The sequence below is a fragment of the Octodon degus genome, unplaced genomic scaffold (genome assembly GCF_000260255.1).
Source record: "Octodon degus isolate 3935 unplaced genomic scaffold, OctDeg1.0 scaffold00009, whole genome shotgun sequence".
In the NCBI taxonomy this organism is placed as follows: Eukaryota; Metazoa; Chordata; class Mammalia; order Rodentia; family Octodontidae; genus Octodon; species Octodon degus.
Window position 1 is genome coordinate 12847767 of NW_004524585.1, and position 13521 is coordinate 12861287.

Here is a 13521-nt window from a genome sequence, read left to right on the forward strand (position 1 = left end):
GGGTGCATAGCACCAGAGCGCTTGTGCTCAGAAAGTGCAGTACAGTGATCAGCAAGCAGTGAGTGTCGAGCTTCCATTACCTTTGCTTTTCTTGTGATGTAATGGTAAGTTTGCATAACTGAGTTTCAAATGATGGATGCCTTTCACAACCAGCTCATAAGACTCTGGAAAATTTAACAGTCAGTTCTTGAAAGCCAGGATGGGGTGGCTCCAAAGCCCCAGCCCCTCATCTCCTTTCAGTCAGAAAAATAAACGTATCCATGTGAAACCATCTGTTAGGTGCCAAGGCCACATCACCACAAGAAATCTGCAGAGGGCTCCATTTCTTCTCTTTCTCCTTCCCTGTCTCCTCCTCCTTCTCTTCCTTCTCCTTCTCCTCTTCTTCCTCTTCCTCCGTCTGTCTTTTTGAGACAGGGTCCTCCTATGCAGTTCACTATGGCCTTGAGCTCACTTTGTAGTCTGGGCTGGCCTTGAACTTGAAATGATTCTTCTGTCTCAGTCTCCCGAGTGCTGGGATCACAGGAGTGGGACACCATGCCCGAGGGCCATTTCTTTAAGGAGTTTCTCTCTGTAGAAGGAGGTGTCTTCTTCAAAAGGCATCTGCTGAGATGAGTGTGCAGGCTGAACACTTGTGTTTCTACCAACCACGTGACCTTGACCAGAACAGATCAGCACAGGGGTCAGCAGGTCCCACCCTTCCAGGCTGTCCTTAATTAGGTATTTTCTAGCATAGAGTCAAGATCGTGTGGCATTTGAGACCCTTGTGCCCGAAGGAGGGCTCTCAGCATTATCAAGGTGTCGGACTCTAGGATCCTGGCCATTTTAGTTGGACGGTCTGTGGCTAGAAGATTTTCCCTGATTTCCTGGGCCCCGCTTAAAGGAGTTGGGCTATTTCCAGTCTCTCAAAACTCCCCTGCGGGAAATGTTCTCACATGGCAGCGACTTTTACCCAGCTGTGGTCGTGAGAGGTTATGCCTCCACCTTGGGCTGTGAAACTTACTGAGCTTTACCAAAGACTCACAGGCTAGGAAGTGATACTTTGGAGGATAAAAGAGCATGAAGAATGAAAGCTGAGTGTGTAGGGGATGGGAATCCTACTAATCTTGTTCAGCCACAAGACCCAGGGAGGGTTGATGGCTCAGGTGAGTTGAGCAAGGATGCGAAGAACACACGAGTGACAGGAGGGGAAGAATGAAGGACAATCAGACAGACATGAAGAGTGGAAAGGCGGGGAAGGGGAGTGCGTCGTGTTAGGAGGTGTGTCTGACCCACTTGAGGGGCCTCCGTCATGGCCGTTTCCACAGTCCTTCATCCTCATCAAGACCTTCATCATGCTGTCCCTGACAGTTCAGTGCCCTCACTGCCTCCCTCCCTCCCTGACCCTTCACTACAGTCTCCCTGGTGCACTGTCCTTGTCTGTCTCCACCCCTGCCCCCCAAAGCCAAGCCTCCTCTTTTTTTTTAAATTTTATTTATTTATTTATGTGTGTGTGTGTGTGGCCAGCTCAGCCCACCAGGGGCCGGGGCTGCCTGGCATGTGGTGCTGGGGGATTGAACCACGGTCCCTGTGCTTTGCTAAGTTTGTTCTAAATAGGTGCTTTAGACCACTGAGCCATCTCACCAGCCCTCCAAGCCTCCTCTTAGGTGGATGCGGCTCCGCCTATTCTGCTCCATTCCCAGAGGAGCAGCAGGGCCGCAGCTGCACAACCTGAACCTCTGTGATGTGGGCTGAGACAGCGCTGAGAAGGCCCAGCGCCCCCTGCAATCCAGCCATGAAGCGCCCTGGCTCCTGCTCAGGCAAGACACCCATGTGGATCCCATCTCCTCCTGCATGCAGCACCTTTGATCCTGCTGCGCCCCTCCCCTCCTGTTTCCTTCCTCTTGGGTCAAAGCCCTCAAGTTGAAAGGTTACCCCCACCCCCACCCAGCCTTGTCTCTGCAGGCCAGGAGCTGCAGTGGGGTGGGGCAGCGTCCTGGAACTTACGGTCTTCTCCACTTCCCCTTCCCTACTGGCCTGTCTCCATCCTCCAGGGTCGTTGCTTGGTGGAAAGGGAATGTCCTACCACAGTTACTGTCACACTGGTGCTGGTGTCTGCAGGCTTTGCAGGCGTTTAGAGCTCACTTCTACCTTCTAGGTCTTTTTTTTTTTTTTTTTTTTTTTGTGGAACCGGGGATAGAACTCAGGTCCTTGTGCTTGCCAGGGAAGTGCTTATTCTACTGAGCTGTCTACCCGGCCCCATTGTTGCAGGCAGCCTGAGTTAGATAGAAATATTGTAGGTAGTTAGACAGGGACAGGCCCTTAAAGGGGATGACAAAGACTTTACACCTTACTCCTGGTGTGAGCCAGACCTAAAGATCAAACAAATGCTGACCTCCCTAAAGTTGACATCCAGGATTGCTCATTAGTCGGGAAGAATCATTGACTGAAGGCCACCAGATAAGGTCGCCCACTTGCTACGTGACTCGCTACCCCATTTGGTCCTAGGCCTAATAAATTTTACCTGGGCAATGGTGCTTGTAAACCATAGTTTCGTCCCACCCTCTATCTGCCTAAGTGGGACCCCTTTGTCTCTACCTTAGCCCCGCATGGTTTTGTCCTATAAAAATAACCTGAAGAAGACAGCTTCCTGGGCAACCCGCTTGGGACCCCCTTCTGTCCTTCTCCGACAGAAGCTTTCCTTTCCAATAAAGTTTTACCTTCAGCCTCCTTTTGTTCCTAAAATTCATTCTTCGGTTTTAGAGAACATGAACTCATTCAGACCAGGTTGGGAATTTCACGTCCCTATATCATTACCTCCTAGGTCTTGCACAGGTCTTTCGCTGAGGACCCTGCTGGCTTCCTGGATGACAATGTTCTTGATACAGACTTCCTTGCCCCAGCTGCCCTCTCACCCATGCCCCCTGAGCCCCTGAGCATCTATGGTCCACGCCACACGACTTCTTGTTGGGGGCCCACAGCTCCTCTGATGTCTGTCTCTACAGGGGCGATCTCTGTCCGGACAGTCCAGGCCATCTCCACGCTTGGCTCCTACACATCAACATCTTGGTCCCACCATCGTGGGAGCCGAACTGCATCCTGGCATGGCTCTCTCCTCTGCTGTACCCAGGCAGCTAGCCAGCCCAGGCTCTTGCCTACCCCACCACTGCAGGCATCCCCAGGCTGCAGTGCCTACTGAGCCCAAGGGGGCCCCATAGCACCCCATCTCTTGGGTTGCTCGAGGGACGAGCTTCTCTTCCACCAGAGGCCAACATCCAATGTGCTTCTCTGAGGAAATCAAATTCTCTTTCTCCACTCTTGCTTTCCCCTCAATCTCAACCCTTTAATGCCTTCAGGGTGGTCAGTGTGGTCAGTGCTGTAGAGCAGCTCTTCACCTATTTCTTTTCCACATCTGCATGGGTGGAAGATTTAGTCTCTCTCTCTCTCTCTCTCTCTCTCTCTCTCTCTCTCTCTCTCTCTCTCTCTCTCTTTTTCTTTCAAGTTTAATGTAAAGAGGTTGGATTCATTCCCCAGCACAAACAAAACAAAGAAGCAAGGGAGAAGGATTTGTATTTTTATCATCTTGTTACATGTAACTGAGTGCATGTAATACCGTGTGATATAAAGCCTGGGGGCTGAGAAGGGAAGCACAAAGCCCTGTATGAGCATAAGGGAAGCAGCAGAGGGCAAAGAGCCGTGAGAACCCCCAGTTCTGCCGCCTTTGAAATTCTCTTCTCCACCTTTAGGGTAGAGGCTCTCCTTTTCATTCTCTTCAGCTCCATATCAAATCCAGTGCCTGTGCATCCGGGACCCACACCCAAACATGGTTTATAAGAGGAGGAAGGGGCAGGCCTGCAGGGACAGCTCCAGCTTCTCAAGAAGTCCCCAGCATTTGGGATGGGGAGATGGCTCAGTAAAATAAGTGCTTGCCTGGCAAGCTCAAGGGTTTGAGTTCAATCCCCCATTCCACCAACAAGAAAAAAAAAGAAGTCCCCAGCACACCCGCTTCTGTCTCACTGGTTAGAGCCATGTGCCCTTGGTCCTAAGGGATCCTGAGAAAGTGAGAAAAACTGAAAACTAACTTTATCAAAATCTTAAATTTTATTCTGACACAATCTCAAACTTACAAGGAAGTTGAAAGAATAGCACCAAAACCCCTCTTCCTTAAACTGCCAAGTACGTTGCTAACGAACGCCCCTGCACCTCTGCAGAATTTAGTGTGCATTTCATGAACCATCAGGCTAATCTTCTGCATAAAACATAAGCACAACAACACTGTGGGTGCCAGGAAAGTCACCATGGTATGTGCACCTTTGAGTCCCCAGGCCCCTTCAGTGTTTGTTATTTGTCTCAAGAATCTCCTTGCTAGTAACTACATCATGTTGGAGTCATGCCTTGCGTTTAGTTGTTGCATCTCTCCAGGCTCTTCTGTCTGTTGGAACAAATTTTCAGTCTTTTCCTGACCTTTGTGACCTTGACATTTTGGAAGATCAAGGCCAGTCACTGTGCAGGGCCCCTCCTGTCGGATTCCTCGGGGTTAGCTGCACCTGCATAACCGCACAACTTGTGCCCCTCGGCAGGAGCAGCCTGAGCGTGCGCCCCTGCCCACCTCCGCCCTCAGGGGAGCTCAGCTGCGCTCGTCCTGTCTCTGCAAACGCCTGCTGTGACTGCCCTATTGCTGTCTGCTCGGCTTCCCATTACACCAGCATCTTCTTTCTTCCCCTTGTAACCTAAGAAGTATTTTGTAGGGCAGCACTTTGAAACATCACATCATTTTTCCAGAACACCTACTTACTATTAGAATACCTACTTCTTGTTAAACATGAAATCTGCCCATTTATTTATATCTCCTGAGACCAGAGGTCAGCTGACTTTGTATGGAAAGGGTCAAAAATCCTCCTTGTTGGGCATATTTGCTGTTATGGTTTGCATGCAGCTTGGGCCCCAGAGGTCATGAGTTGGAAGCTCCCCTGGTGTGAGAGCCCACAGGCTCTGTGAGGGTTGGGGTCCAGGGGGAAGTGCTGCCCTCAGAATTGGTGACTGTGGTATTGTCCCAGATCACTTCTTCCAGTAAGGTCATAAGAGAAAAAGCCTGGCCCCTCCCCAGTCTCCTGTAATCCCGTAATCCTGTGCAGCCATAATGGGTCAGTCTCAGGCTTTCATCCTCTGAAGCTGTGAGCCAAATAAACCTTTTTTCTTTATAAAGCACTCATCTTCAGGTGTTTCATTATAGTAACACAAGACGGACTGATAGTTACTTATATTTTTAAAGAGAAAATTGCCATTTAACGTAACATACGCTTGATGCTGACTCATAGGCTCTTTATAGCCTCTTCAGGAAACTGTATGATTATAATCTCTGTTGTGTAGATGAGGAAACCAAGGCGCAGGGAGGTTTAGTAATGTGTCCGTGGTCACATCGCTCATTAGTGGTCAAACTAGGGCTTAGACTTAGGCATCTTCAGCTTTGCTAGATATTGTCACATCATTTTTCCAGAATGTTTTTACCAGATAGGTTCCAGTTACAGATGAATGAGTTCACATATTTAAACTTTCCAGCCTGTGACTAATACTATCAAATGTCAAAAACTTTCCAGTATTGTACGTATAAATACTCATTAATTTTCTTTTGTTATGTATTTAGGATAGGAGCTACAGGGTAATGAATATTGTTTATAAATAATTTCCTCTCATGTTATTTGTCTTAATTTCATAGATTGAGTTTTTGCTGTACAGATTATAAACTTAAGGCAACTGAATTGATTTTTTTTCTTTTATAGCTTACAATTTTCATATATTGTATAAAAGTGTCTTTTTGGAATGAAAGGCATAAAGATAAATCTGTATTCTCTTCTAAAAAGCTTAAAGTTCGGTTCTGGAAACATTTAAGTGTATATTTCACCTGAAATTTATTTTTGTGAGTTCTATGAGGCAAATATCTAATTTTATTTTTCTCCCATATGGACACCAAATTGTCTTTGCATTGCTGACATAGAAATCCATCTTTTCCTGTTGACTTGAATCCCATCCCTGTTGTTTATCAGGTTCCCACACGTGTGTGGTTCTGTTTCTGGGTTCCTGAATCTGCTTGTCTCTCCCTGTGGGACTAACATACTCTTTAAAGCAAGGCCTCCTGTCCCTGTCCTGGCTTGATGTGGCACTCTGCTTTTCTGTGTTAGTTTGTAACCGGCCTGTCAAACTTTCCAGTTTGTTAGCTTTTTACAGTTTTATTGAGATGTACCCAATGTACAATAACTGCACGTTTTTAACATGAACAATTTAAATCTTTGACATATATCCTCACCCATCAGCACAAGCGAGCATGTGGATGCATGTACCTGTGCAGACAGACTGGAAGACGGCGCCCAACTGTCCCCGCCTCCTGTTACCATGTCCTTGTGCACCCCTTGGTCTATCCAACAGAAGTGCACAGCACAGCTGACGGGAGCTCACTTCTGTGACGGTGTCACACGTGGCTGACCCTTCCCTCTTGCCGTACACTCCTTCACAGTCACTCTGGTGAGCAGGCTGCCGTGCCCGAGCTGCACTGTGGACATCTCCACACTCAACGGCAGAGTCATGAGGGGAGGGGAGACTCCAGCAAGAAAGTCTCCCAAGACCCAAGTCCAGCAACCTGTGAGGAGCTGAATCCTGCCATCCACCATCCGGCCTGGAAGTAGACCCTTCTCAGTCAAGTGTCGAGAAGAGTCTGCAGCCCCAGCTTGAACCCTGGCAGCAGCCACGTGAGCGCCTCTCAAGCAGCTCTGCCATGCCCGCCTCCCTGACCCAAGAAACCGAGAGACAGCGAACGAGTGTCATGTCATGGATTACATGTGTGCTTGTATTAGTGTATCAAGCAGCAATGAAAAACTAACATAATATCCATTCCTTCCAGGTTTCCTTGTGGCTCTCCACCTCTCTTCCTGACTCCATCTCCAAGAGCCATGGATCTATTTTCTGCCACTATAATTTAAATGCAATCAGCCCTTTAAATTTTGTGCATTTTAGAGTGTATGTGGCGGTAGGTCTCTGTGATTTTAATTTTTACTTACCTAATGACTAGCACTGAGTATCTTCTGTGGGCTTATTTGCCATTAGTATATCTTCTGTAGGATGCTGTCTGTTCAAGTCTTTGCCCACCTCATAACTGGGTTGTTTGTCTTTCTCTTATTGAATTTAGAAAAAAGCAAGGGGATCAAGAGCGAGGTGGATGGGGGAGGGAGGGAAGGGAAAGAGGATGAAAGAAGGAAGGGTGCGCTGCTAAGCAGGCGGGCTGGCTGCTCATGAGGAGCGGAGACATCACGCGCTGCAAGCGTGGGCTGATGCGTGGCTACGCACGCGTCTTTCTCCCAGTCTGTCTCTCACCTTTTAATTTTTGTAACAATGTCATTTGAAGGGCAGATAGTTTAAATTTTTTTTTTTTTTTTTTTTGGCGGAACCAGGGATTGAACTCAGGCCCTTGCGCTTGCCAGGGAAAGTTTAAATTTTTGTAATTCATGAAATAATGTCCCTCCCACCAAAAAAAATATTTTCAGCATCCTAATTCTAGGGACTTGGGAATATATAACTTTACACGACAGAAGGGGATTTAATAGGTAAATGGATTTAAGATTGTTAATTAGCTGAAGCCTAAAATAAGGATGTTGTTCTGGGTTATCTGGTTGAATCCAAAGTTGTTACAAGAATCCTGAAAAGCAGGAGGCACAGAGGGGATTAGGGGATGTGAGGACTCCACTTTACAGTTGGCTGTGGAGACAGAAAGAGGGCCTCAGCTCAGGCGTGGAGGAGCCAGAGAGGATGCGAGATTGTCCCCTTCAGCCTCCAGCAGAAGCTGTCCCTCTGGACCCCTTGACTTTTAACCCAGGGAGACCTGTGTCAGATTTCTGATCTACAGAACTATAAAATAATTAATTTATGTTATTTTAAGCCACTAACTTTGTAGTAATTTCTTACAAGAACAACAAGGAACCAACAAAATTGTTACTCTTTGCATTTTATTCTTTTATAATTTGTGCTTTTTCAGTCTTGGTTGAGAAATCTTTGGCTAATCCAAACCCACTTAGGTTTCCATCCCTAATTTTTCCTGCCAGTTTACACCAGTTTTGTTTTACATTTAACTTTATGACTAACTTTAAATATGTTCTATACATGATGTGATGTGCGGGGGTGGGGGTGCAACATGGTTATCTATTTGTTCCAGCGCCTTTTGTTGAAGTGCTATTTTTTTCTCCATGAAAATAGCCTTTTTTTTCTTTGAAAAATCAGTTGGTCTAGCATGTGTGTATGTATTTTGGGGCTCTGTGCTTTTCCATTAATTTCTACATCTGTCTTCATGTGAACACTGCCCTGTGTTGAATAACATAGCTTTATAATCAATCTGGAAATAAGATAATGTAAATCTTCCAATTTTTTTCTTCTGAAGTATTTTTACCATTATAAATCTTTCCTATTTCCATATACATTTCTACAAAAGCCTACTGGGACCTTGATTAGGATTGTGTGATTCTTAAGTCACTTTGGAGAGAATTGGCATCTTTCTTTCTTTCTTTCTTTCTTTCCTTGTTTATTTATTTTTGGTGGAACCAGGGATTGAACTCAGGCCCTTGAGCTTACCAGGCAAGCATTTATTCTACTGAGCCATCTCCCCAGCCCCTATTTTTTTTTTTTTAATGTATTTGGTTGTTGCAGGGTCTCACTATGCAGCTTGGACTCATAGTGATCCTCCTGTTTTCAGCCTCCCCAGCCCTGGGATTACAGGTGTGTGTCACCACACCCAGTCTTGGGGCCAGTATCACGTGCCATACATAGGATCGAATGCAGGACCTTGCACTTGCCAGGCACTTAGACCACCAAACTATCTCCCCAGCCCCTATGACTTTTTATATGACCTAGATTATTTATCTCAGGATTGTGCAGTCCTAGGTACTTGGGAGGCTCAAGTGAAAGGGCCATTTGAGCTCCTGAGTTTGAGATTAGCTTCAACAACACAGTGAGACCCTATTTCAAAACAAAACAAAAATTATATTTTGTTACTTGTATATAGAAATGTACTTAATTTTTATGTGATATAATCTTGTTAAATTCACTCAAAATTTCTAGCAGTTTTTTTTGTAGATTCCCTAGGATTTTCTACACAGAAGAGTGTATCATTTGAAAAATACGGTCTTACTTCCTTGTTTCTAATTTGTATGCCTTGTCTCTTTCTTGCCTTACCATATTGTCTAGAAAGAAAGTACTGAATCTGTTGCTGCTGAGTTGTTTATAATGTTTCCTTATTTTCCCCTTCCTTGCATATTAACGTTTGTAGGACCCAAAGTGCTGTTCCTCCCTCATGCTTGGTACTGATTGTTCCTGTCGTGGTTTTCCTTGATTATGCAGGTTAAAAATATGTCAGTTTTATCCTTCATCTCTATGAACAAACTCTGGCTCCATGGATTTTTTTGTATTTGTTTTTCTTTTTATTCAATTGTTTTCTATTCTTATCTTCATTTTATTTTTCTTTCTGCTTTAGGTTTAATCTTTCTTTTTTTTCCTCTGCAGTTGCCTAAGGTGGAGGTCAGGTCATTGAATGTATGTGAACTCATATACCTTTCTATTCCTGTTTGATATTACAAATTTCCCTCTAAACACACTTCATTTTATGTTGTGTTTTTATTTCTGTTTTGACCAAAACATTTTCTTTATTTCTTTTTTTTCCTGTATTTTAGAGAAGAGTCTACAGGATGTTCAGGGTCTCACTACTAGATCTGACTCGTAGTGATCATCCTGTTTACAGTCTCCCAAGAGCTGGGATTAGAGGCATGCTCCACCACACCCAGTCTCAATTGCCATCTCAGCGCACCCTAGGGGTGGGGTTGGCACAGCAGGTCAAGGCATCGAACCCCCCCTGGCCCCTGCGCCTGCTTGTAGGTGCTTCAATCCGCTGAGCTATTTGGCCAGCCCTGACCAAAGCATTTTCTAATTTCCTCTGTGAATTTTTCTTTGGCTCAAAGCTTTTTTTTTTTTTTTTGCAGAACTGGGGATTGAACTCAAGCCATTGCACTTGCCAGGAAGCACTTATTCCACGGAGCCATCTCCCCGGCCCCCGCAAAGCTTTTTAAACATGTATGTTGTTTAGTTTCCAAGTACTTGGGGATTTTCTAGATTTATTATTGTTATCATCATCATCATCATCTAATTTAATTCCCCTGTGGTCAGAGACTATATTCTTCGTGATTCAATAACTTTGACATTTATGATGACTTTTTTATTACGACTTTTTGTATAACCTAGATTATTTGCCTCAGCAAACGTTCCCCGGTTCAACAACGGAACTTAAAAAAAATTGGGGTATAACTATGAATGTCCATTTTGTATCTGTGTATTCAAAGTGGTTGGGATAGATATATAATTGCATTCTCTTAATGAATAGAATGATTTTTTCTAATGGTGTTTGTAAGTAGGATCACAAGTCTGCATCTTGTACAGCAATTAACCACTAAGAAGAATATATGCAGTGTATTATTTGTTGAAAAAAAAAAAAAAAAAAAAAAAACGTTCCCCGGGCACTGGAAAGAAGATGCATTCACTGTTCTACAGCCGAGTGTTCTCAAAACATCAGCCAGGTCCAACTCATTAACAGGGACTTGTTTTGTGTTGCTTTAACTCTGCCATACCCCTGCTGCTTCCTCTCTCCTTGTTTTATCAACTACTGAAATAAGAATGCTGAAATCTCCAACTGGAATTATGGATTTCTCTATGTATTATTATCAATTTGTCCTTTATGTATTTTGAAGCTAATGTAAGGTGTATAAATATTTTTGTAATACTGTTTTTCTCTCAAGGAAATGACTTTTTCTTCCTGAGGATTTGCTTTGTTCTCGTTTACTTTGTCTAACATTAATACAGTCATTGCAGGCTCCTTTAGGTCAGCACAGCCATCCCTCAGCATCCTTGGGGGATTTAGGGCTCAGTGTATTCCAGGGCTCCCTGTGGATCCCCAGAACTGCTTATTCAAATTTATATAAAATGGCATATTGTCTGTATATAGCCTACACAAATCCTACCTTGAATCATCTGTTGATCTCTTATATAATGTACATGCTATATATTTATTTAATTTTTTTTTTTTTTTTTGTGGAACTAGGGATTGAACCCACGCCCTTGCGCTTGCCAGGGAAGCGCTTATTCTACTAAGCCATCTCCCAGGCCCTGTACATGCTATCTAAAGAGTCATTATATATTTGTCATTTGGGGAATAATTATAAGAAAATGGTAATTTTCTATACAGGGCGGGGGAGATAGCTCAGCTGACTGAGTGCCTGCTTTGGCAAGCGCAGGGACTGGAGTTCGATCCTCCATCCCACAAACCACACTGCCCCTGCCCCGGGGTGCAGTGAGCCGGTGACAGAGTCTGGGCGTGGTGGCATGCACCTGTAATCTCAGCGCTGGGGAGGCTGAAAACAGAAGATCACTACAGTCCAAGTTGCGTAGTGAGACCCTGTACCAAATACACAAATGAAAAAACAAAAAACAAAAAACAAAAAACCAACAAACCCTCTGCACATATTCAGGACAGGTATGATTTCTTTTCTTCCTAAAAAGTTTCTGCTCTCTAGTTGGCACACTGTACAGACACGGACATGGAGACGTTGACTGGGTTAGCGGGCATACCACTTCCATCCTTTTACTTTTAATCTGTCCTTGATTTTATATTTAACTTGGGTATCTTAGAGACAGAAAATAACTGAGTCTTGTTTTTATTTTTAATCCTGAATCCTTTCTGACAATCTCTGTCTTCCAATTAGAGTTTTAAGACTAATTGCATTTAGTGTGACTAGACTAACTATTCGTATAGTTGAATTTAAATCTATTAGCCTATTTGTTTGCTTCCTTTGTTCTTTCCTTTCTTCTGCGTGCGTGGTAGATGCAGCTGGTGCGCGTGCGCATGCGCATGTATGCGCGCTGATGGAGCCTGAACCTGGGCCCACACGTGCTAGGCAAGGGCTGTTCCGCTGAGCGACACCCACAGCAGTTTTGCTCCATCCTCTCTTGATTCGACTCTTCCTTTTTGTGTATCTTCTTGTTGGTTAATCGTTTCTATGGTCTCACTTATCTCTTTTAATCTTTATTACCAAAATCTCTGCTTTGTTTTGTTTCAGTTGTTGTCTTAATCTTTAACTTCAAGCCTATTTTCAAGTTAATTTTTACCATGCAGTCTGCAATATAAGATCTGCCAGGCATGATGGCACATGCTGGTAATCCCAGCACTCGGGAGGCTGAAGCAGGAGCATGGCTGAGTCGCAGGCCAGCCCGCACTAGGAAGTGAGCTGAAGACCAGCCTGAACTGCATGGTGAGACCTTGTCTCAAAAACATAAAAAAACCCTAAAATATAAGATTCTTATGACAATATATTTCTATTTCTTCTCCGTCAGCTTTTGTGTTATTGTTCCTGGCATTTTACTTCTATATATGCTGAAGCCCCATAACATATTACCTTAAAACTGATTTATCTCTGAAAGATATTTTTTAAATTGTTTTTATATGTTGTATTTGCTCATGCTTATTTATTTGTTTGTTTTGGATTTTCAAGACAGTGTTACCATGTAGGCCAAGCTGGCCTTAAACTCACTACATACGCTAGTCAGGCCTCAGACACACAGTGCTCTTCCTGCCGCAGCCTCCCGCGTGCTGGGATTTCAGTATTCGCCACCACACTTTACTCACCAGTATCGTTTCCTTTTTGTGCAAAGAACTGCCCCTAACATTTCTTATAGATTTGATCTGCTGACAGTTTTCTTTCTTTGCTTTAAGCCTTTACCACTAATTTTAAATAATTTGCTTATGACGTATGTTGACATAGTTTTCCATACTTCTGCTTAGGGGTTCAATGGATTTGTGGGTTTATAGTTTTCAGCAATTTCAGAAAATTTTAGTCATTATTTCCTTAAACATTTTTCTCCTCCTTCTTTTCAGGACTCCAATTACATATATACTAAGTAGCTTGATGCTCCCCTTTGGCTTCTCAATTCTGTTTTTTCCCAATACTTCTCAGTATTAGAGAAAACTTTCCCTTCTAGAGTGTTTAATATGCTGTTAACCTCATTAACTATATTTTTATTTTTTTGAGACAGGGTCTCACTGTGCAGTTCAGGCTGGCATTGAGCTCACTTCATAGCGCAGGCTGCTCTCTAACTCACAGCAATCCCCCTGCCTCAGCCTTCCAAGAGCTGGGATTACAGGCATGAGCCACCGTGCCTGAATCTGTAACTGTATTATTAGTGTACAGAAGACAGCCAGTTCATTTTTATGCCCCCCATATCTCTCCTTATTCCGCACACGCATTCTTCTACGCTTTTGAGCACATGATTTATATTCTTTAAATGATTTTTTTTTAACAGTTCTTTTTATTTATTTATTTATTTATTTAGTGTGTGTGTGGCCAGCTCAGCCCACCAGGGGGCGGGGCTGGCTGGCATGTGGTGCTGGGGGATTGAACCAGGGTCCCTGTGCTTTGCTGAACTTGTTCTAAGTAGGTGCTTTAGACCACTGAGCCATCTCACCAG